Raw genomic sequence first — 25908 nt, forward strand, 5'->3', positions numbered from 1 at the left:
TTTATAGTATTTATTCTACTATAACTTGTTTTTCTGTTGTAATGCTAATGCATTATTAATAAACTCCATTACACTGTACTTAAAAAGCCAGCAATGCTGCATTCCTTAGAAATCAAATCTGGACTATTTTTTGCTTGAAAAGTGGATTATGGTTATCCAATGTTTTTATTTAAAAAATACTCAAAATTTTCACCCCTCTGTGTCTGACTTTAGTTGGTATGATCCTTGAGAAGTAGTTATGAATGGGAGATCATGCTGTACTGAATTAGACCATTTATATCCAGTACAGTCCATCTCTTTTCACTCTCAAGTATCTGATTTTTTGGTTGCTACTGGAATTAAAAAGTATTCCAAGTTCTCCTTTTACACTTCTATGTTGTGTGCAGTATTAGCAATCATTTAATTTGGCGTGGTAACTTTTGTATGTCACATGAAAATGGGTCATCCGTCAAAACAGTTCCTTGCATACAGAGGTCTAGTATTTTATTCTTAAATATAATTGAAATTATTAGAAATAGAGTTATATTTGACCAGAAACACCATGTTTTCAGCCTGCATTGCTTTATAAAATTACTGTGGCGGGAGTCATCCTTGGATGAAGAAAGCAGAGCATTTACAATAAAATATGAAAAAGAAAGATTTAAAATTAGTTTTAGGCTCAACTTTAGACAACCCACAGAGTAAATGAAATAAAAAATAACTGTACTGTAAGTTAAAATAAATTTTTAAAAACCTTGGAAGTTGTCTTTTAAAGGAATTGTTGCACTGGCATAAGTCTGAATTTTCTTCAAGGTTTTTGCCATGTTTAAAAAAATGTCTTCACAATATATGAAGGGCAAAATGTGTAGCAGTATCTCTGTTTGCTTCCTTTTCAAGACTCAAACACCATTCTGTTCACTGTTTGATCTTGGCTCTGCAGCAAGAGCAGTGATTCTTACATATTAAAAAGAAACATTAGTATGCAAAGACACAGCAGCAGCTGTTTTATTGTCGCTTACTCCCAACTGATTCATATATATCTGTCCACCCATGGAGCAGTAATTTTTGACTTTCAGTGAAGGCTGATGGGTAGAAGGGGGGAAAATATCTTTTTTTCCCTCTAGCTCTCTGTCAGTCTCTCTATATATAGCCTGATACTTTTGGCTAGACTATTTGCCTATCACTGTTTATCAGACACTTCATAGCATGTTTAATCCTCCAGAAAAACCTCATAATTCATGAGTGCTGCAAGCACAAGTGGATTAGGAAATGTCTTTCTCTTGAGTGGAATTAATGTGGTTGATGTCGCTATGGAATTTGTTGGAATTTTTTTCCTCCTCATGTAAGGAACGGTACAGGGTGGGAAAGTGCCTATTATTTCCCATACTGAAATCCAAGGCATTTTCATTGAGGTAAATAAAATTGTGCTGTGTGCTTTAAGGGGAAAAAACCCTTTTTGATAAAGGTGATTAGCATGATTTTGTATTACATGAAATCATCATTGTTATAAGAGCTGCCTATAATTAACTTAAAAGTAGTGCAGCATTGCAAACCAGATGACATGGACTGAGTTTCACTAACTTTTAAGTTCAGGGCTGTGTTTTGAAACAGCTCAAGTGTTTGTTTACTTAATACTGCACTACTTATCATGTGTGAGATTGACCTCAGATTTCTGCTCTAAAGACTGGGAATATTCCTCAAATGATAAAGGTCATTTGTCTAGCAATTAAGCATTAATATGTATGGAACTTATCTGGAGAACAAACTGCTAGCCTTACTCCACTTCTATTTGCTCAATAGCGTATTGCTGACTCTCTGGTTATGATGATAGTATTGCTGACAAATCCAAACCATCATCTTAAAAATAATATATGAGCAAGTTAATAAATTATTCTTATTATTTATTGTGGGCTAGCAATGTACCTGTTGCTCTACAAAACAGAAAGGATAGTGGCCCTTATTCCCAGGACTTACAATACAGCAAATAAATGATTATCTATGAACATTATGCATACATGATACATACTGCGACGGTCATGTCATCACTTGATCAGTGTTATTTAATAATGCGATTAGAATTTATACAGGATGTTTTGCGTGTGAAGTAGTTGATAGACATTAACTAATCATCACAAGAACCTGTGATGTTTGCTGGTAAGCATTACTATCGCCATGTGCGAAGAAGCAAGAAGGGAAACTGAGATCAAAGGTGAAGTGACTAACCAAAGGCACATCATGAGTAAGTGTCAGAGCCAATATTAAAATGCAGGAACTCCTGCCTATAGCTGAGCAATAGATGTTTTTTCTTATCCCGTGAATAATTTCCATGATTTAAAAAATTTTCACATCTCAAATAGGATGAATAGTCAAAATCCTGGAAATATTCACAAACTGAATGACCCAAAATGAAAAAGAATTGGTTTATTGTAATGTTACATTTTGCTAATTTGGAACATTATTTCAATCTAACCTTTTTTCAGTTTAAATTTATAAATGAAATCCATTTTGAACAGGAAATCCAGAATTTTTCATTGAAAATTGTAAAAACAAAAAGTTTTGACAACTTCAAAACTTTTTTCTCAATTTTTTTGTGAGTTGGGAAACTTTGTCAAACTCGATCTTGTTTCACAAAGTTTCTGCTATGATGAATTGGCATTTTTCACTGAAAAACTTTATTAAAAATTTTTCCTGCTAGCTCTACTCCTGACTCCCAATTCAGTGATCATTCTTCCACACTGTCTTCTCTTCAAAAATAATTATATAGATACTAAATATTTATCACTGCCACACACTGATTTAATGGATAGGAAACTTGACTGGATCTGCAAGCTGCCGGACAGTTTTAGGATAAAGGAGGAATGTATACAGGGATAGGCTCTTCTTCCCTGGCATTGCCATTGGACAACTAGAGAGATGCAAGCCAATTGGCTCTTTCCTCCCACAATCATTTCTTTAAAGCTTGGCCTGGGTTTTTTTTTTTCAGGCTCCTTGCCCCATTTTTAGCAGAACACATACTCCGTCTATCTAGTTATATAGTATAGGAACTGTGTTTTCAGGTTGCTATGTGTCTAAGTGATTGTCTGTTCAAGTAACAAGGCAATAATTTTTCCCATCTGGGCCAAATTGGCTTGGGCATAGTGGGTTTCCCCCCTTCCTCATAGTGTCACGGCGACACAGATGAAATAGATATAGGATTTAGGAATTTTTAACATTTTTAACAATTGTACAAATGTCAGCTGGTCACAACATGCAGCAGGTGTCCAGTGCTGGTGAATGGCCAAGGAGCCAGTGACTAGTAAATGGAAGACATGGGTTTCCGCTGATGGACCCTATGTCAATGGGCAAAAGGGAGTCTTGAAGTCCATGCAGGCCGGGTTTCAGTGCCTTATAAAAGGTGCTTTTTCAATTTGATTTATTTAATGAAAACAATATGTATATATTGCACAACTGTGACCCGTTTTTTTCTTTTTTCTATTTCTTACTCTTCCCCTTTGAGTTATACAACCCCAGGGTAGTGTGTGAATGAAAGTGGATCTCTTACAAGCAGACGAGGAAAGTTGGAAGCATCTATAGAGCAAAAAATAACTGGGAAAGAGGGAGGAAACACATTATCTTTTCTTGCCATTCCAGTGAAATTCAAGTGCCATCCAGAAGATTGTTTTCTTGAAAACAGAAATAGAGGCCTTAATGTTTGCTATGTGATGTTGTCATGCAGCAACAAAGACAGGCAAAATTTACAGAACAAATCATGAAAGTGTTTTGGTTTTGTTTTGGAGAAAGTTTAAAGTGTTTCAAACAAACACAATTATTATGGAGTGAGTCTACCATCTGCTGTGACTCTGATCATAACAGTGAACAAGGTATGGGAAATGATCAAATAAAGATTGTATCCTTAGTTTATTTTAAAGCCCAGTCTATTTAATTAAACTGCATTTGGTGAGGATCATCTCATGTTAATTCTGTAGGGGGATGGTTGCAGCTTACACTCCCCCGCCACACACTAAATTAATTTAAGATGGAACACCTGGGCTAGTATAAAGAATGTTTAAGCAGAGCGGTGCAGAGAAAAGTAATTGCATTTTGCAGAGAATTTCAAAATTTGCTTTCATTCTGATTTGGAATGAAAACCAAACATTTCAAAGTTCTCCATGAAAGGGAAAACCCTGGGGGCCTCAGGCCTTGGGTAATCCTGGGGCTGGGTGCCTCCAGGCTACAGACCCTGGAAGTCCAGCAGTCCCTGACTCCAATGCAATCCGCTTAGCTGCCTGGTCCTAAGCCCAGGAACATGGGAGTCCAGGATGCTGAGGAGCTGGGAGCTTGGAAGCTGAGGTGCCCTTTGTTTCTAGGTTCCTGGCTTCCTGTCAGCCTGCCTAGTGAGCTGCAGAGAAACCCAAGAGCTTTGAATTCATGGTTCCCAGAGCTTCCAGGCTCTTGGCTCTCCATTAGCCCATCAGGCAGACTGCTGAGGAGCCAGGTAGGTAAGGTGGGAGGAAACCAGCCACATTTCTGATGGAAGCCTGCCTGTTTTCCATTGGACCTTAGTCTAAATCAAACTATCTCCATAGAATGTTTCAGTTTCCATGAAACAGTGTTCTCTGATGAAAAACTTTCTGTCAGACAATTTCTGGCTAGTTGTATTTTAAGACACATATGATTGAAACCAAAAGCTTGTCAGTTAGAGGCTTTGTGCATAAATCTCCTGCAGCAGGCCACAGGCAATTAAGTTTTAAACATGAGGAGATGAGAATATGCAATAGAACTGAATCTAGATCTAGCTTTTCAGTACACCTTTCCTATGAACTATGTGTCAAAACACTTACAAGACAGCAAGTTAGACATTGGTAGTGTAGTGATCATGCACAGAGAAATATAGTAGCCACTTGCAGCAGGCACTAGTTCATACACCAGTTTGAGCATCAGGTTTTCCAATGAACTGTTATAGGCAGCATGCTCAAAAACAAGTGGGTGTGAAAAGATGCTAAAAAAAAAAAAGTGCCAGACGTTAATGGGATTTAAAGAGTAATGGTGTTTTACTATTCTTTTCCGCTGGAGGTAATTAATTGTAGAATGGAGTAGAAAAGATAGCAAGGGAAACTTCAGCCACATAGTCAAGCTAAAAGAAAAATTAAACAACTAATTAGAAAGGGAACATTGTCCTCAATACTAAGAGTATCTCCTTTACTTTATAGAAAGTGTCATGAGGTTCTAGACAGCCAGAAGAGACAGACAAGTCTGTATTTCAACTTCACTGTGCCAGCCAGTCACAAAGAAGTTAAGGGGGAGTTCACTTCAAGGTAGAGCAGGCAACGTTTGACATCAGGACCACTGATAGGGCAGTTATTCAATAAAGCTTTTCTGCAGCCCCACCAATGAATGCTGCTAAAGGGGAAGTACTGATTTAATGTATATCCTGGCCATAACCACTTCCCAAAAAGTTATGCCCATTTTTAAGCTCCATCGGTCTCCCAGGCTGACTTTTTGCCACTGGGCCTTTGAGGCAGGATTTTGGAACTCAGCCTCAATGAATCAAGACTACAGTATGGGAAACTAAATGTAGGTTTCCAAGCAGTGTTTTTTTCCACTGACTCTCAGAAACTTCCAAGTTTTATCATCATCTTTTTTTTAATCTGTTGAAACAAACTTGCACTACAAAAGATGTATAGTCTGCCCAGAAATAGTGTGTGAGTGTGTGTGTGTGTGTGTGTATGTATGTGAGAGATTTTAGGAACTGTGAAAATAATGATAGAGGGTGCTAATAAGGATTAATGGGCTATTTCTTCCCTCTTGTAATTCCATTGGCTCACAAAATGAATTTGGCCCATTATAATTTGAGGATATTAAGTAGAAAAATACATCGTTGATAAAGAGTTCATCTTCAGAAATATTGGAAACCCCCTAAATTTAAAGGTCAAGTGTATATTTATTTCTTCCCTTGTTACTAATGGTTTGAGTATATCAAGGGAACATGTCTCTAACCTCTAAGGTTTTGCTATCCATTCTCAAACTCTCAATATTTTTTGAAGCAACAAGGGAAATTAATGTTCCATTGGGTGGATAGGACTTTGTATAACATAAATAATTTGTCGAGGGACTTCACACATTTAAAGGTGTTTCTTTTGATTCTGTTGATCAGAAATCATTAGTTCAGAACTCATGAGTAGAAAATAAGGTTAATATGCCCTCAGCACTCAACAGTTCATTCACTGAGGAGGGAGGGAAGGCAAACGTAACTGCACATTCTGATTTCCTGATGATGTAATTATATTAAATCTGTGCATTATAATGCAATGTTTGTTTCTACGAGCATGTATTTGCATGCATCATTTGTCTGAACTGACAGCTGTGTAATAGTTGAGGTGATTTGCACATTTATAACACTTTCTGGAGAATTTTCATACTATACATAATAGTTACTCCAAGGAGTTATGTAATTATATGTTATGTTTTATTAGCTAATTTAAATACATCATGTGTTCCCTTGAGGCCTAGATTGATACATGGTCGTATGAGGGAGATGAAAATAATGAACTTTACTGTCTGCTTTAGCACTCTTGGTAATATGAAACCTCAGCTATGTTAATTACCCTTGTGATTTGGCTTTGTAGCCATAATTATATGTGACATTGCTTTCCAGTTTATGTAATATTAGACATAATTCAGAAATTGGCATGGATTTATCCAGTTATTATATCAATGTAATTTTTATAAATTAAGCCTGTAGATCAATTTAATTAGATGTTTATATCTCTATAAAATTTAAGAAAGCAAGAATCCATGTGACAACTGTTTATTTAAACGATAACCTGAGCATGCTTCCAGTTTATGAGGTAGCAACTGTGTCCTGGTCAAAATGAACTCTGATGTTGAATGCCGAGGTCCTTATAACACATACATTCTGATACCAAAGGTCCAAGAGTTTCTTAGACAAGGTATGGTTACTCTAAAGGATATATCATTGGGTTAATACTATTGGCCTGAAATGTGTAACAAAATATTTCTCTGACCCCCTACCTTACCTTATTCAGTTATCTTCACTTCCCACAGCACCTGAACAACTTTATACCCACGAGAGTTGAGGATGTGCTTGTACCAAAAATGAGAGTAATGTGCTGTATCTTAAGTTACATTTAAAAATGAAAGATAGATGTCCTATGTAATCAACTCAGTGTTAGTTTTAAGTAAAAACACAAGAGGCAGATAACAACTGATGAGTTCGTATCCAAATTTCTTCTCAGACTTGCTTCAGGATGGCACCATGACTTGTGAGAGAAACCAGGTTTCCTGTAGCAGCCTGCTCTCAGTAGCAGAGAGTTTAAATACATCTCTTGTACTTGGTAACATAGCAGCACTTTGAGAGAATAAAGAGTCCTTCCAACTCAGTTTTAAACTTAAAGCAGAATACGTGAATCTTGTCACAAGAATGGCCTTACTTCTGCAAAAGGTGTTTGGGATTGGGTGGTGAACATAGCTGACAGGGAGATAAAAAAAAGAGGCAGTAAAGTTGATGTTGGATTTATTTGATTTTAATAACAAAAAAAAAAGATTTTGTAGTAATCATTTGAGGTGTCCCTAACTCTCTCTCCCTGTGCTCTGGCTGGCTGATTTATGTAAGCACTATCTAGTTGCTTGCTAATATCTGGACAGTGAGTAAGTAAATTTCTTTGCTCTGGCTGCTAAAGATTCTCCAACAAATATATATAAGCCTTTATATCTAAAAAATCTTACATTTGTTACCAAATTTGATGTGGCAAATTTGCTTTTTACAGTGAAAAATCACCAATATTGCCTCACAAACTCTACCCTACGTTCTGAAGTGGCATAATAATTGTTAGGCCCATCTTGACTGCCTGTGAATTTTAGAACAGTTTGAATATTGAGCTTTACACAGAAATGCTGTTGCAACCTCATATATGATGTGGCAACATATCATCCCATAATGAATGGCTGAATAAGTGAGTCTAAGAGGTATCCTACCTTGGGAAATATTATAAAAAAATATCACTTGGGACTATCTACTTGAATCTACAGGCAAAGTGTTTGCCCTTCACAGTATTTATATTACTTCTAGGGAAAATTCACCTTTGGCAAGGATTATTTAGTAGTATTCAGATGGGAGTAAACTCCATCATGGTCAGGGAAGTCACCTAACTTTCCCCTCAGTTTCTTGGCAGATTTTAATAAAGAGATCCCAGGACTCCCTGAGATCATTACATCAGTGGGAGGGGATGCAGAGGGTTGAAAGAGAGAGATCAAAGAGGAAAAAAGGAGGAAAGAACTGAAGGGGAGAGGTATTATTAAGTTTTAAAACCTAATGGTAATGACTCCTGAGGATGGACGGTGGTGGAGTTAGCATCTCGGGAAATTGAAAGGAGGAAGTTAAAGGCTGAGAGTGGTAAGAACACGTTTCAGAAATAACTTAAGGATTCTTTCTGGTAGCTCAGAAATAACCATGTCCTTGGCAGATAAACTCCAGCCTTTGGCCTCCAAATTTATGTACCCAGAATATGGTTCTTATTTCTTTAACAGGGATTCCCCTCAAGTTATCATCCAAATAATAATATGCTATGCCTCCATTAGCTGGCTGCGCTGAATCCAGTTTTTTTAAATCTTGAGCTCTAAATTGAGAGCATATTGCTAGTATGACACCTTAGGGAAGGCAACACTTGGGAACTGCTAGCATACTCCTGAAGAGAGAACTTAAACTACAATCCTTTTAGTTAGGCCTATAATCCTTACAAACTTCTTATTCCCGTCTTCATACAGTACCACTAGTTTGCAGATAGGACCATTTTATAAAAAAAATATACAAAAGGAATGTTTTCTATCAGTGTTTGTATTTTAAGTTGAATGATAGCTGGTCATTGAGTTGGGGGTTTGGAAAAGAATTGAGGAGAAGAAAAGGGTTAATTTTGCAGAGTAGTAGCTCAGACAGAATTTTGGCTTCACTAGACGTACTATATACATGAGGTACAGTACAAAAAGCCTTACTCTCAGGTGTAGAGTTCAAGTTCAATGAGTTCACTGTTTTTAAATCGGTTTATAAAAATAAACAGATGTTTTAGACAAGTGGCATAAGGGCCCAACAGTCTTTAAAGCAGTTTTAAATGTCATACTTTTCCACTACATTAAGATTAATGTGCTGCTATACGTGACACGATGATAAGGATAGTTATCGTCCTAAAGAGCTGACAGTCTATAATCCTTCAAACATGCACATGAGTAGACCCACTGAAGTCAATGGGACTACTCTCATATGTAAAATTAAACCCACACATAAGAGTTTGCAGGGTTAAATCCTAAAGGACAAGCATACAGAAGACAGGACATACTGGTAAATCTAAAAGAAAGACTGATGTAAGAAGTAATTTTAATTATGTTTGTTTTTAATTACTGACTACCACCTGTCCTCTGGATGGGAGTTTTTTAATGATTCTATATAGAGGTGCTGTAGTTGTATTTAAAAGAATGAAAAAATGAATGTTTCACAGCCAGCATGGTGGTCAAGCAGCATTCTGAAAGATTGGCATCCTGCAGTTCTTGATTCTGAGCTTATAGGATTTTATTTAGCTTTATCAACAATGGCACTTTCAATGTCATTTCCATATCGCCGTGTGTTTTGGTGTAGGAAAAGGCATGGTGAAGAGGAACGGGGGGGGGTTGGTGCTCTGGGGAATGGGAATGAAAGAAAAAGAAGAAAGATGAGAATTAAGAACAGCCATGCACCACTAAGTTACTGCATGGTGCTGTGTTAGTTATGAGCTGAATATTTCCAGAGAAGTCTAGATGCTGTTTGTCAAGGGTAAATCTGAAGTGCCACAGCTGTTCTTCTTAGATGGATGTCAAAGAGAGAGTAGTAAGAAAATCAGTAGCAGAGTAGGGGAAATGAATACAATGCATACATTAAAAAGCAGTGTGATTGATTAATTTGGAATGATCTTTTTTTAATGAGAAAAAAGTGACAGTGTTAAATGCTGCACAGTTCATGTGTGGAATTTAATGGATTTATGTATGCACTCTGCGCCAAAGTGTCTTGTTTTACAAGTTGTATTGTATTTGTTTTACAATTGCTGTATTTCTGTTAGTAAATACCAACCCTTTCTTACTTTATTTTATTTTTTGATTAATTGATCTGGCACTTATTGAGTGAAATGACAGGAAGCAAATATTCTTAAAGATTCCTGTTATAGAAAAAAAGAGTGACATATTTTACTTCAGAGCAATTGTAATGTAAATAAGTATCATATTTTATTGATAAACAAAACAATAATACATTTTCATGGCAAAATATATAAAGCCTTCTTTCCAGAGTAGAGTGTGTTGAAGAAAAAAAATTATATAGTTATTACTAGAAAAATATGCTAAGTAAATAATAATTAGTAGTGCAGTTTGTGCTATGGACAGCTTAGATATTCCAAGTGGAGTACTGTGTTCGTATCGAACACCTGCTGGCAGTTCCCAGTAAATTTATCACTCTTAAATTGTAAGAAATCCCACATACAAAGGGTGTTGCATATAAAAGAAGAAAGGGAAATTTGTTTATTTGATCTACCATTTAAACATTTTTTATAGCTAAAATAAAGTTAGAAGGCAGCATTATTTGGCAAGCAAATTCATATTAAGTGCAGTTGCTAGACATATTTGTGTTTTTCATCCTGAGATAAATACTGATTATATTGATGGTACTAGCACAGTGTAATTAGAAGTTGTGTGTCAGGTCAAAGAAGAGAAATACATCATTAGAGTGCAGGGCTATTTTCTCCTAAAAACTCACTGACATCACAGTTTTGGTATGTTCCAAGTTTTTAAAATGTTGCTTTTCAGAATCATTTCTTTGAGCTCCAGGAATAAAAATCCACTTAAGCAGGAATAGTTTATTCATGTCTTAAAAGAGGATGACTGCAGCAGAGATAGAGAAGTCACTCCACCTTTTATGTTGGTGCTGGAATTTTAACCAGGGGTTCCAAATGTCAAGCAGGCCCCATGCAACATATTACCACACCTCACCAAGGACATATCCACTCCTTAAATTTATGTGAAGTGCAGCAGTCAGAAATAAGTCTGTTTTCCGAAAGGTTGAACATTAAGAAAGGAAGTCTTGCTGGTGACCAAATTAAAATATTGTTTTAAAAATAATGGTAGGAATAATGACTATCCTTGACCCAGATCAACACTTTTCCCTTGTAAGCCTCACAGAAGGTCAGGCTTAAAAACGGATTGTAGTGGACATTTTTCACACAGAGACTAATACAGTTTTGAAACAGATAGCCGGGAAGGGCTGGGGTAGCATGACTTACGAGAGCTTGTCTATATCAGCACTTAGCTCGTGGCAAGCTGGGGTGTAAATCTATCTTGCACTAGCCTACCAAGCACTAAAAGCTCCAGAGTGCACTTTAGTCTACCTCATTGGCACTCACAGCCATATGGACATTGTGGCAGGACACTAATCAGGAGGCAGGGCCGCCCAGTGCGGGAACAGACGGGGCAGTTTGCCTTGGGACCTACTTCTGAGAGTGTTCCCAAACTGAGCGGCATTGAGACCCAGCGCACTGGAACATAATGCCAGTCAGATTTTGCCCTGCAGCCTCACTGTCATAACTAAGAGGCCACATGACCAAACCAGAATGGTGCTTTGACCCTACACACTGGGTTACAATGACTGGAGCAGGGAGCCAAGTCGAGCCACTGCTGCAGGATGCATGCAGTTGTATGTATGAGGTGAAAATATTGTGGGTGTGCCCCACATCTATTCTGCTTTGAAACAGGAGTAGATTAAACTGCACTAGGGAACTTTTAGCACAGGGCAGCAGGGTTCACACGGACAGTGAGTTACAGCAAGCTAGTGTGAGGAAGATTTACACCCCAGCTTGCCACAATCTGAGTGTTCATGTAGACGAGCCGTGAGGTAGAGAGTCATTAATACAAGATATATTAGAGAAGAACAAAAATGATCACAATCAGTAGTAGAAACTGGGATAGAATGAATGGATTTTTCTGCGCAGCATCGCTCTGAAATGCTCCAGAAGTTGGTCCCTCTGTGCCATTTTCTCCATAGCCCTTTAATATGCCTCATCCATGTTCAAGTAGTTTGTTTTAACACAGTACACTCAATCCCAGAGAGTGGTTAGGTGAGGTCCCTGCAATTTTGCTATGTTTGTGCCACGTTTAGTCTTGGCCCATCCCAATCCAAATTGCTTGATGTGGAGATCACAGATAATACAACTTCCAAAGATTTCTGTCATACTTATTTTCATAATGATCAACGTTATATAAGAGATTTTAATCACATCCTGTAGTGATATTGTACAATCTGCATTTAATGTACCTATTTATCTTCTGTTGCTTATAGAAGCACATTTGTCTGAAAAGTGGAATGATAAACTTAAATTGTTTGTGGAATCCATAGTAGATTTTAAGGGAAGTGCTTTCTGCTATATGGCCAGCTTGAAAAAGATGATTTGATGGCCTCCCATATTTATAGTTAAGATTGCTCCACTCCAAAATGCTTGACTTGAGTTCTGACTGTACTCTAGACAAACTTTATTATATTTCCATGGGACCAGGTAAGTAAAAGTTATCTTCCTGAGACAGGTAAAAGGAAGAAACTGGGAAATATTTTGTATTTCAGCCAAAAATCTATTGGGCAGGAAAACATGGATTTGGTCAGCTGAGACATATAATTGAGAATGTCTGTTAATCTGGATGTAAGGCAAAAATATTGTGGCAGATACTAAAATCTAATTGTGAATTCCAATGCTAAATTCAAACCAAAGTAATGGGATGCAAAGATATGAAATAAAAGAAAGTTAAGGAAAGATTCGCTGTAGAGCACCTGACACGGCAGCCACTTTGCCCTGCCAAGACCTATTTTGCTGAAGGTTTTCAGACTGCACTGAAAAGTAATTCAGTTCCAGGATTTATAAATCACACCATGTCTGTATTCTCCCTCTTTTAATGAGATTATAAGTAGCATATCACAAGTTCCTCCATATGCATGTTCATCATGTTTGCATAATGTTAATCATTCAGTATATTTTCCCTTTACCTATCACGTACAGCTGTGGTTTACTATAGATTGGTAGATCACACTACCAAAAGTGACAGCCTGTTTGACCAGTATAATTTTGCATATATCACCACTGAGTGAAAGAGTCCCATTTCTTTTTCTACCAAAAGTTCCAAAGCTTTTCGGTCTTTCAGATGCTAAAGTGAAATCAGATGTTTTCTATCAGTAGAAAGAGCCACATATAAATCTATTTTGTCTCCTTGTCTTAACTAAAAAACATATTTTCATCCTTGACCACCAGCTTTATTATTTAAAGCAACAGAGGGTCCTGTGGCACCTTTAAGACTAACAGAAGTATTGGGAGCATAAGCTTTCGTGGGTAAGAACCTCACTTCTTCAGATGCAAGGCATCTTCCCTTGCATCTGAAGAAGTGAGGTTCTTACCCACGAAAGCTTATGCTCCCAATACTTCTGTTAGTCTTAAAGGTGCCACAGGACCCTCTGTTGCTTTTTACAGATTCAGACTAACACGGCTACCCCTCTGATACTTCATTATATATAATCTCTTGGGTCTTTATGGTAACACAAAAAGCTTATGGTCACCACAGTAACTGCCATGTATTCAATGTATAAATTGAACAATACTCACTGGTATTAGCACCAGGGAAAAAAGGCTTTTTTTCCTTTTTCAACTACCTATTGGGCCCACTCCTGCTGCCATTGAAATCAATGGAAACTGATTTGGGTCCCGTTACTGACAACAATGTTGTAGTGATATTACAGGATCGGTGGTAACTCCCCCTCCCCCCCACCCCTTTCTATTGTAACATATGTAGTAATTGGGAAGTGTGGAAAATCAGATGGATCTTCACTGTTGACGTATTGTTATTTCTCAGACTGGACTTGCTGCATTTGAACTTGGTGAACAGTGTTGTTCGGCTCATCTTTACTATATTATTAGTGTAATATGCAGTAGATACGATTGCCAACATTTGTTTAACCTTAATATCTCAAACTGTATGTTTCCAGAGGCTACAGAAGCCACACTTGCTTTTTAAATGAAAGTACTCTACAATGTGTGAATAGGCAGGTACTTTGGTTAGCAAAAGATTATGGTATACTTTTTCAAGATACATAATATCTATTTCTGTGTATTTGATCCACTAATGTGAAGTATAGAGCTTTCTGTGTATGTAGAAATGGCAACCATGCCATTTTGGGTTTTAATCTAGTTTCCTCTCATAGCCAGTAGTGTCTGGTCAGTATTTGGATGAAACTGGAAAACTTGCAGGGGGCTGCAGCAAGAGGTTTTAGTGATTCCATAAGTGTCACTCATCCCTCTGAAGAGACATTAATTAACAAATAGATAGAGGCACTGTGCTGCTGAAGATGCCATCTTTTGGTGGAGATATAATTGCAGCCCATCACATGGGTTTGCCCTTTTAGGGGGTCAGGGACCATACTTCCTGTGACAGGCTCCTGTAAGGGAGAACCCGCCAACTCAGACCCACCTGGAAGTAATTAAATCCCTAGTTGGCTGGTTGGCAGCTAATTTGCCTGCAAAAGCATTACCAGGGCTCAGCTGAATGGTTCCTAGAGCCAGGAAGGCCTAGATTCACACAGGTACTTACATGCCTAAACCCCAAGCTTAGGCTCCGACACCTCTGTTTTGGCACTATTGATACCTATAAAACTCCCATGTAGGCACCTAAATTCACTCTGTGCCTAAGTTTTCAGGATAAAAGTTCCCTAGGCCTCTATGTTTCTGCCTCTGAGGATGTGCACTCTTCCCTCACTCTAGGCATCCAGCTATCTAAGTCCCAGAGTGATTGATGAACTGGGGAAAGATAGGTGTCCGTCCCCGCCATGTGCAGGGCCTGATCCAGAAGGCATGCTCAGAAGCCGGCTACTGGATTGGGTCCCATTCAACATTAGGGATGTGGAAGACCCAAGTTCAACTCCCCACTCTTACCCAAAAGGGGAGAAAGGATACAAACAGGGGTCTCCCACATCTTAGCAGGTTGCTCTAACCACTGAGCTATCAAATGCTCTGATCTGGGGCTCCCTCAATCTCTCCTGTTCCACTGTGGATAAATAGTGAAAGAGAGATTGGAGCAGGAGGACTGGATCCTGGGTCACGCACTTTACAGGTGGGTGCTCTATGCACTGAACTACAGAGTCATTCATTTTCTCTCTCACACATACTTAAATAGTCATTAGGTGTGTGTGTGTGTATCTATTCAAAGTGGAACCACTGTTACCACAAGAACAGATTGAGGCATCCCAGAGAAGCCCTTCTACTGCTTACTTCTGGGGTTCCCCAGATGCTAACCAATTAATCTGTTCCTACCAGGTGAAAGGAGGGGGGTCCACCCTAATGAAATTGCCAGGGTTTACCAGCGATCTCCCTATGCCCTTTAGGAAATTCCCCAGATAAACTAGATCTGTTCAGCCCTGGAGGACACAGATACAGCCCTCTGATCAAAGGATTGACCCTCAGGCAGTACTCTTCCAAAACGAAGTATTTTCTTTACTTCGTGTAACCAACCCTTCATCATACAATTAATCTAACCCTAAATTTAAACATAAACCCCTTAGCACAGGTATACAAGTTAAAGTACCCAATGCTGTAATGTTATACAGTTGGAATGGCTTAAGTGATTATGTTTTGCACATGGTGATCATATGCAGGACACTAACAGCAATCTTAATAAACCCTAAACTTTATACCTAGTAGCACAAACATGCACACCACCTACACACATTTTTCTTATCTCAAGCATTTCTATTCTATATCTTATACTATGGCTGGCATGCTTACACCCTGTAGGCCTCTTTCCCTTTGCTTTGTCTTAAGGATCCTTTTCTCATCTGTCCCATTAGCCAGCTGCTGCTGTCATCCTGCAGTTGCTTCTTCTGATTTCTTTACTCTTTAGGTTTCTTCTGATCTATTCTGGTTCTCCTTCTTGTTTTCCTGCTCCTATCTTGACTGTTGCTAGCCTGCTCTCTGCCTTATATACAGCTTTTGGCTTGTTTTGATTGGCTTATTTTTCAATCCTAACATTAGCATTCCTATCCTCCAGTCACTTTCCGACCCTCTCTGATTGGTCCATACTTATAGACCAATCATAACTGCTAAATCTATGGTGACCCTCACTTGTTTTTGGACTGAGTATGCCTGGCTGATCCCTCCCTGGAGTTTTGGAGTGACCTTTACCTGATGTTAGTCCACACCTGCCTACCAACACACCAACCATAGGCTAAACTGCTTGGAACATTGACTGTCCTTGACTGACATTTTGATGGCACACATAAAATTACCATACTCTGTGGAACATATCCTAAGCTCAGGAGGGGAAGAGGAGTTTCTAGGAGAGTTCACCTGAGTAAGAGGTGTGGAAGGTGTGCTCTGAAGGACAGGGAATTCCCAAACAGTGGCAGGAAGCCCCGCATATCAAAAATTACATGCTGCCCTGGAAGACAGCTGCAATTGACAGATTTCTGCCAACCCCTGGTTCCAGTGCAGGATTCTTCCCAGGTAATTGCAAGAGACCTGACACAAAGGAAGAGATCCAAGCAAAAAGATCCATACTAGATAGGAATGGTGGACCCAAATGGAGAAACTGAGGCAGGGTGCATCTACAGCACCACATTTGGCCAGGAGGGGGCCCTATAGAGCAGGTGTAACTTGTGCCACAGCCCTTGTAGTCATTAAAAGTTTCTGTGGCATATTTCCAAAGAATAAAAGTATTAATTAATTAATTAATTAATTAAAGTATTAATCCAATGGTGCCTTGTTGTATGGCTTTTGGGGGCAGGGATAGCTCAGTGGTTTGAGCATTGGCCTGCTAAATCCAGGGTTGTGAGTTCAATCCTTAAGGAGCCATTTAGGGATTAGGGGATTTAGTTGGGGTTGGTCCTGCCTTGAGCAGGGGGTTGGACTAGATGACCTCCTGAGGTTTCTTCCAACCCTGATATTCTATGTTCTGGCCCCATTCCAGTTTGAATAATGTTTTGCCTTCTGTTTAATTTAAACAGTTTTATTTCCTTTTTGAAAACTGTTATGTATTGTTACAGATACAGAATGGCTGAACCTTAGTGACTTTCTACACAAGTTAGTTTCAGACTTCTGTTTCCAGGGAATAATTGCACATGGAAGTTCCAGGTAGAGAGAATGAAGCTACGCTAACACTAGCATTAGTACTGGTCCTGAGTCTGTGGGTTTGGCATTCACACTTCTATGTCACCATTACTATTTCTTTTCATTACCTGCTGATGCACACAGCCAATAAATTAAAACATTTGTCTAGAAATGGTGCCTTATGTCAGTTCTGGCCAGATGCTCATCTGATCAGGGAATAGAAACAATATTGTGTGACTTATGTTACCTATCACTACTCACTGCCACAACTTGAATTTCAAATATTGAATATTTCTTACAGAGAATCTTCATTCAAGAACAATGCATGGGTAAAAGAAAACCACAAAAAATTGTCTACTTTAAATATGAATAACAAACACATCTGAGGAAGTCACATTTGCTCATGGACATTCCACTAGCAGAAAAAAAGTTTAAAATCATTAAGGAAATTTGAACTGTTTGCTCAGCTCTAGCTATAAAATTCCATTTCCATATGCTGATAGCCATGACTTGTTGTTTGTCATGTAACCAGATTATAGAAATCTCACACTGTTGCCTGTCCAGTTTCCTGCTTATCTCCGAATTGCTCCAATAGCTGTTTTGCTTTGGTCCACAGCAAATGTGGCACCAGCCTTTACTGGAATGCAATGGGCTTTCAATGCCATCACCAACCGTGTATCAGCCAACAGTGAAAGCTTGGAGAAATATGTGTGTGTGTGTGTGTGTGTGTGTGTGTGTGTGTGTGTGTGTGTGTGTGTGTTGGAGAGAGGGGAACAGCTGTTTCAGGTACCAACAGACCTTTTTTGATTGAAATTTTTGTGTGTTTCTGTTTCTATCCTATTACTCTCTGCGGTGGGGAGGGGGAACCTAGGGGGTGGGCCTTTGGAATTCATGATTCTCTTCATCAACTTAAGTCCTACAAGCCAATTTGAAGGACATCACAAATTGATTAAACTACCTCATAATGGCACACTGAGTTCTCTCTAGTGGGTCACTCCAACATTCAGATATTTCCTTTCAGACAACACATCATTCTGACTTATGGATTCATATGAATATACCTTTTAAAACCCTGTCTAGGTTTAGACTGGACTTAGGTTGACTTTTTTCCCCCTGAACTCGTCATTGGAGTAATTTTCCAATTCCTTAGAAGACAGGTATTTTTCTCTTTCCCTCCTTTGTATCTGCTTCCTTTCAAAATGTGGATTTCTCTAGGTATTTCAGACTCGAAGATATGCTTTTTATGTAATTATATAACTCCCTTTTGCATCCCCAAGAGAGAGCATACCACCTCTGGAGTCGTTATAGCTCCAGGAATTGCTCATTATGCTTTGTGACTGTTGTATTTTTGAAGGGGCTTCCTTATAAAGTTAAGGATAGGTCATATGCTCCTGTCACAAAAGCTGTTTCATGCATAAAGGTGAAATCATTTATAGTTATGATTTTCTAGTCTGAAATCTGGAAAGCAGAACAATCTTTCACCCAGCATTGCAGAGCAGCTCCTGAGGCTGTTCAGATGCAACCTTTCATTGCAGGGTCTTGAGAGCAATTTTGTAAGAAAATTGTCTTCTGCCCAACCAAGGCTACAGGTTCAATTATTCCTGAAGGTATGACTGTCTGCATTGTTTGGCTCTTTTACATGGGGCTCTAGTTTTCTGTAACTTGGATCTGCTAATCTAGAGGCCCATTTGTGGGTTAAAGGTGGGTTTGAAGAGGCTTGGATGATAAGATGCTATTTCACATTGGTCTTGCATAGGGTAACTCAGCTGAATCAGAGAAGGGAGGCAAGAGACAGAAGAAGTGAGAATGGCAGAACAGTTCTTCAGCTTATTTGTTTCTTACTCATTGACAATATGGTTGTCAGAAAGTGCCACGCATACCAATAAACAATTGTAACAATCAGAACAAAAGGTGATCATTTCTATTATATTTCCTATTCTGTGTAACATTTATTTGGTTGGTCTGTGTGACAACTGTAGAAGCTTGATTGACAGATTAATAATGTTTAAAAGATTTCTCTCCCCCTGCCACAGATTGCATTAAAAGATAATTGTATGGTAGTCCATGTGTGTATGTGTATGTGTATATGTATATGTGTGGGTATATGTTTTTAATTTTAGAAATGTAACTTCTGATCATCTGGATTAGTTTTTAAGAGAAATAATACTAACAGAACCAAGCTGTGTTTTATAGTGTTGGTATTAACTGATTACATTATATACATTGTATCCTCTTCAGAATTAATATGCAGTTGTTCAACTGCATATACTTTAAATGTATACACATCTGATTTAGATAAGCAGTTTGGAATTCCTCCATATTGACAAGGTTTCTTATAAAAGCACTCTGTACAGTTCTTTGGCATGAAATTGCTCAGCATAGCCAGACTCCTTAGAGGATACTAAACAAAACAAAAGTTGGAGCCACTGAACATCACTAGTTCACTTTAAGCTTCAAAATGTCTTGTGCTGTGGGGCAGCACACAGTGCCCTCACTGCTATTTATTGTGCCGTTTATTTCAAAGTGTATTTCATCAATCTATCAAATAAAATGACACATCCTTTCTTTCAATAAACTGCTGAAAGAGGCCAAATCAAAGCTATGAAATACTCCTGTTCTCACTTCCATTACACCAACTACAGCTATGACAGTATATTAACCTCAGCACCTGATCTGTTCTTTTTAACGGTGGTGTCATAATTTCATGTTTTGAAATGTTTACATCCCTTTAAAAAAAACAGACCCAGTGATCTTGTTTTAGGCTCCATTTTGAATGATGATAACTAACGAAAAAGCTTTGGTAGCCTGCGAAAAATATTGTCAGAAAATATGTGATTTCTGCAGGACCATCTATATTTGCTTGGAGACTTGTTATTTCATCATATTATGCTTGGGATCAGACACCCAACATGTTTTCACTCTGTGTTGTCAATATCAGGCAATTCCTCATACCAAGATAGAAACAGGCTCATTACTTGGGGTTTGCATCCAGGATTAATGTAGTTTTGTGATCAAGATATAAAAGGGGAAGGGTGGGTCTGAGGTTTCCTTAATAAGGAGGTGAGTCCATACAGTAGGCTTAATCCTGAGTGCTTTTGAACAGAAGCAAATCTCATTGATTTGAGAAGGAATTGCAGATGCTCAGCACCTCTTGTATTGGTTCAGAATGGCCTCTCTGCAGCAGATTTTTTTAAAGAGGTACATTTAATTTTATTTTGATGCTTTTGAGATTTTTCTATTGACTGCGTAACACGTTGGATAAAATTGGCATTCTTCATGCCAGAGATGCAGAAAAATTCAGTGAAATACACCAATAAATATCACATTTGTTTAGGTTTAAAAAATATGTTGCATTCTTTATTATTTTCAGCCTGAGGTTGTTTCTCCTTTTTCATTGTTGTGTCACTTTCACTGTAAGTGTAAAATAATTAAAAACAAAGAGAGACAAACTGAACCTGGCAGAAATTGAAGGGATTTTGTGGTAGCTGAGCTTAGTAAATCCCTGAAACTTTGAGGAAATCTGTCTTTATTAACTTTTGCTTTTTGCTGATGATTTCTGTGTTTTCATTATAGCTTATAGAACTGTAAATTAATTTAACATGAAAGGATAAAAATGTTGCTTTTGAAATGTTTCTCATTACATTTATGAAAAAATATTACAATAAATAATAGAAAAGAATGCCTCTGGTACCAGCTTCTGTTTGCTCAGTTATTGCTCTACCAAAAATGAATTATTGCACAGTTAACTTGGAGCTAATATTATTGAAGTTACGTTACATAAAAGAAGATGAGAAGCAAACTTCAAAAAACAGCACAAAAATGAAAGTACAAGCTAGGTCCTTTGAAAGTGAAATCTCTATTTGTGCTACTGTGAGTTGCATATGAATGACAGTTTACTAGAATTAAAGCCAGTCATACATCAGACTTTATGTTAATTAAGTGGAAAGCAGAATTTGGCTAATTAGTTTATACAGTGGAGACATCCAGTAGTGAGTGATACCTATAAAACACAATTTTTTGAGACATGTACTGCCAGTTTAATTTGAAGGCACTGTCTACTACAGATATTATACTGATGAATATATGCTTGATGATGTATTTTTAATTGAATATGTGACCTGTGATGAAGGTATGGAATCATTTTGTAAGTTTTCATGGGGAAGTCACTATTATTCTAGGTTCCATTAAAATATCAGGCCATTCCGCATACCAGAATGATTATTTTTGTTTGTTAGTGTATCTTAACAAGAGAGCTGAGACATACTATAACAGACACTATTGGTTTGGGTGTCTTACTATGGATACCAATGTTTTTTGCCTCAAATGCAGTCATTTGGTTCAGTGTGCGAGCTATTGTCTGACTACTTACATTCAGCACCAGATTCTGCCAGCCTTCATCACTTTTGAGTAGTACCTTACATTGATTAAAATTAATAGAACTACTCAAGGACTACGGGCACATCTTCACTACCCGCCGAATCGGCGGGTAGCAATCGATCTATTGGGGATCGACTTATCGCGTCTAGTGAAGATGCGATAAAATCGATCTCCAATGGCTCTGCCGTCGACTCCGGAAATCCACCGCGGCAAGAGGCAGAAGCGGAGTCAACGGCGGCGCGGCAGCGGTCGACTCGCCGCCGTCCTCACAACCAGGTAAGTCGACCTAAAATACGCAACTTCAGCTACGCTATTCACGTAGGTGAAGTTGCGTATCTTAGGTCGACCCCGCCCTGTAGTGTAAACCTAGCCTACAGTACTATGCAGCATGAATAATGCTGGCAGATTCTGACCCTCAGTTTACAGATGTTTTTGTCTTTTATACATTATTATTAAAAGGTAGTAATATGGTTATTAGCCCATCTGGTCTTTTGGAAATTAATGAATATCTTACTGCAGTCTCTCAACTACTCTCATACTTACAAATTCTTTGAGATTATTAATGAAATACCTAAGATTACTTAATTGGTAATCTATGAACATACACAGATACAGTAAGAAGTAGTAACAGAAATACAGTAGCTTCAGTAATACTTCTATACACAAATTATTGCAGAGTTGGCATCATAACATCTTAACCATTGATGTGACATTGGATTTTGGTGATGTTAACCTATAATCAGTAAATATTTATGTCCAAGAAATTGCTCTTCTTTCATTTCAGGGTACCCAGGCCCTTTCTTTGGGATTTTTGTGATCCTCAGACTTCTTAATTTTCTAAAGGACTCCAACAAGCCAAATAGAAATGGTGCCTTTGAAACTGTATCACACATTTAGTTGGCACTAAAATATATACAGCAATAAAGATGTGTTTATAATGCACACTATACTCAGTATATAGGTCATTTGTTATGAATATGGTATTTGGAATATGATGTTAGCATTTGGCATTCAATTTTGAGACTGTATGTTTAAGGATAGTATCCATAATATAGAGCTCATTGCACTTGATATGCCAAATACTTAGGCCTTGAGAATGATGAAGATGAAATACTTGTTCATATCAGAATGCATTAGGTTGTGTATCATGTTTTTAAGATAAAATATTTAGCAAACTTAAAAACATCTAGTTCAATTGTGTCTTGTAGTCACAGACCATAGCAGAGGGTAGTGTGAAGTCACACTGTCCCACAAGAAACATTAGAAGATCTTCTGTGATGCCTTTTGGAGTTCTCAGGCATGTAGCACCTGTGCAATTTAAAAACATAAGAACGGTCATACTAGGTAAGACCAATGGTCCTTCTAGCCCTGTATCCTGTTTTCCCCCCAACAGTGGCCAATGACAGGTGCTTTAGAGGGAATGAACAGAACAGGCAATCAGCAGGTGATCCATCCCCCGTCGTCCACTCTCAGCTTCTGGCAATCAGAGGCTAGGGACAGCCAGAGCATGGAATTGCATCCCCAGGGCCAGCTCCAGGATCGCGATCTGCAGTGGCAATTCGGCAGAAGGTCCTTCGCTCCAAGTAGGAGTGAGGGACCGTCCGCCGAATTGCCGCCGAATAGCTGGACGTGCCGCCCCTCTCCAGAGTGGCTGCCCCAAGCACCTGCTTGGCAAGCTGGTGCCTGGAGCCGGCCCTGTGCATCCCTGACCATCTTGGCTAGTAGCCATTGATGGACCTATCCTCCATGAACTTATCTAATTGTTTTTTGAACACAGTTCTAGTTTTGGCCTTCACAACATCCCCTGGCAATGAGTTCCACAAATTGACTGTGTATTGTGTGAAGATGCACTTACTTTTTGTTTGTTTTAAACCTGTTTCCTATTAATTCCATTGGGTGATCCCTGACTCTTGTGTTATGTGAAGCAGCAAAATGACCTATATACTGAGTATAGGGTGCATTATAAACACATCTTTATTGCTGTATATATTTCATTGCCAACTAAATGCGTGATACAGTTTCAAAGGCACCATTTCTAGTTGCTTCCTCATTCAATTTCTCCACAATCTTCATGATTTTATAAACCTCTATCATATGTCCTTTCCAAGCTGAAAAGTCTGTCTTTTTAATCTCTCCTCATATGAAAGCTGTTCCATACCCTTAATAATTTTTGCTGCCCTTCTTTTTATCTTTTCCTATTCATATATATATATTTTTGAGATGGGGTGACCAGAATTGCATTCAGTTTTCAAAGTGTAGTTGTACCATGGATTTATATAGTGGCATTATGTTATTTTCTATCTTTTTATCTATCCCGTTCCTAATGATTCCTAACAGTCTCTTAGCTTTTCTGACTGCCACTCCCCACTCAGAGAACTATCTACACTGACTCCAAGCTTTCTTTCTTCAATCTACAATGACTCCAAGATCTCTTTCTTGACCACTTCTAGCACATCGTCTTATGCGGTGCACATTACTACACACACAGAGCCATGACCCCATTATTTTCCTACCCATTTCCCCATCTGGAAAATAAAAAGGAAGGAGTTACGCTTTCTCAAGGAAATGCAGTTCTGCCTGTCCTGAACATGGACTATCCAAGCAAAGGAAGCCTTTTGTGAGAGAATATTTACTGAAAATAAATGTATGAGTTCTTAAATATATGTATGAACACTGTAAATCTGATTCTAAGAGTTGGCCTCACCGATCTGGGGAATAGAGCAAATACTATGAGACCTAGCTGTCCAATAAAAACTAAGCAATCCTGCTCAAACATTGGTTAATGAATACTCTGAACAAATTGCTCTCACACAATATACAGACCAAAAATTATTTGCTAAAATATTTAATAATTTAAATAACAAATAATTTTGAGACTATAATAGGAGCCTCATGGAAAATTAATGAACAGAAAGAGGCTAAATTTGATCAAATATTCAAATGCTAATATCTACTCAATTCTACTTCCATCTTCAGATAAATAAAGATAATGGAGTGTTCTTAAGTGGTTTTTATTTTGGTTTTGTTTGTTTTAATTCAAAATTAATAATCATTAGTGTAGCAACAAACAAACTTTTTTAAAAAATATACATTTGTCCATGGACTTCTGCCTTGCTTATTACACTTTTTATCATTAGTTATGCTACCCAAAGACCTGATCTGGAGAACAAAATTATTTGGTGCATTTTCAAAACATCCCATAGGAAGTACATCCATAAATCCCATAAATATTGCTGTTTGTGTACATTCCTTGCCTTCTATGCCTCAGTTAAAAATATATCCTTATATAGAGTGGCTGAAATTGTGGCTCATTAAAGTCAATGGCAAAACTCTTGTTGATTTCGATGAGGTCAGAATTTTATACAGTATGCGTTGGTGGTGGTGCAGTAACAAAGCTTCATACTTATGTATGCACAGACAATTACATATCTGGGAATATGGGTATGTCTATAATATACGTATATAACACATGTTATGTCACCTTTTCATTTTGAAATCTTTGTTTTGCTGTGATGAATAAGTCACACAAGAACATATCCAATATATCAACAAAAACCCTCTGGTATGTCATTTAGAATTCTCCCTCTCTCTCTCTCACACACACACACACACACACACACACACACCCCTGTATATATTTGTATAGATAATATATATATACACTTAACAAAATTAAAAGTCATGGCATGAATGAGGATATGAGGTTGTGAAAAATAATGGTATTTGAATTTTGTCTCTTCGTTTAAAAAAGCTGATATGGAGTTTTCTCATCTAAGGTTCAATTCCATTCTAGACCACTTTTCTCAGTGGTAGTAGCTCTCTATTCCCATAGTAGGTATAATCACAAATGGGATTATTTGTTAATGAGATTGGTATTCACACTTCCTACATAGTGTTCTGACAGTTTTACCCTAAACTATCTTATATTGTAATGGTATGAAAAAATATAACATTTAATGTTCTGTACAGGAACCGTATATTGTTTTTGTTTTATATTTATTTGGGTTCTTTTGGAGAGGGTTTGCTGTTGACCTTTTCAGCACCACTGCTCTGTGGGTTTAACCTAGACTGTAACCAGTGCTAAATGGATTTGGCAATTTTGAAATTGGATTTTTTTTCATTTTACATTAAAACCACAGATCACCAAACTGATTAATTGTATTACGATTTTAAAGAAAATATTTAGCCTTGGCAGGTGAGAAGTGAAACAAAACAAATTAATGTTTTAAAAGCCCAAAGCCAATCTACATGAGGCAATGGTGTCTTTTTAAATTGGCAAAAACCACACTGAGTCAAACACAGCATTCTAGAGAGTTGATTCCTATGTTCATATCAAATGCCAACAATTACTTTAATAATTTTAAGGACTGACATAAATTGACAAAACCAAGGAAATGTAAAGTTAAAG

The 25908-nt window shown here is 37.9% G+C and overlaps 1 protein-coding gene across 11 annotated transcripts in view; it reads left to right on the top strand.

The window, feature by feature from the left end:
• DMD (dystrophin) overlaps positions 1–25908 on the top strand; it is a 1855422-nt gene that overhangs the window by 1458496 nt on the left and 371018 nt on the right. The gene's annotated exons all lie outside the window — the stretch shown is intronic.

This window comes from Trachemys scripta, chromosome 1, assembly GCF_013100865.1.
Source record: "Trachemys scripta elegans isolate TJP31775 chromosome 1, CAS_Tse_1.0, whole genome shotgun sequence".
Classification (NCBI taxonomy): Eukaryota; Metazoa; Chordata; order Testudines; family Emydidae; genus Trachemys; species Trachemys scripta.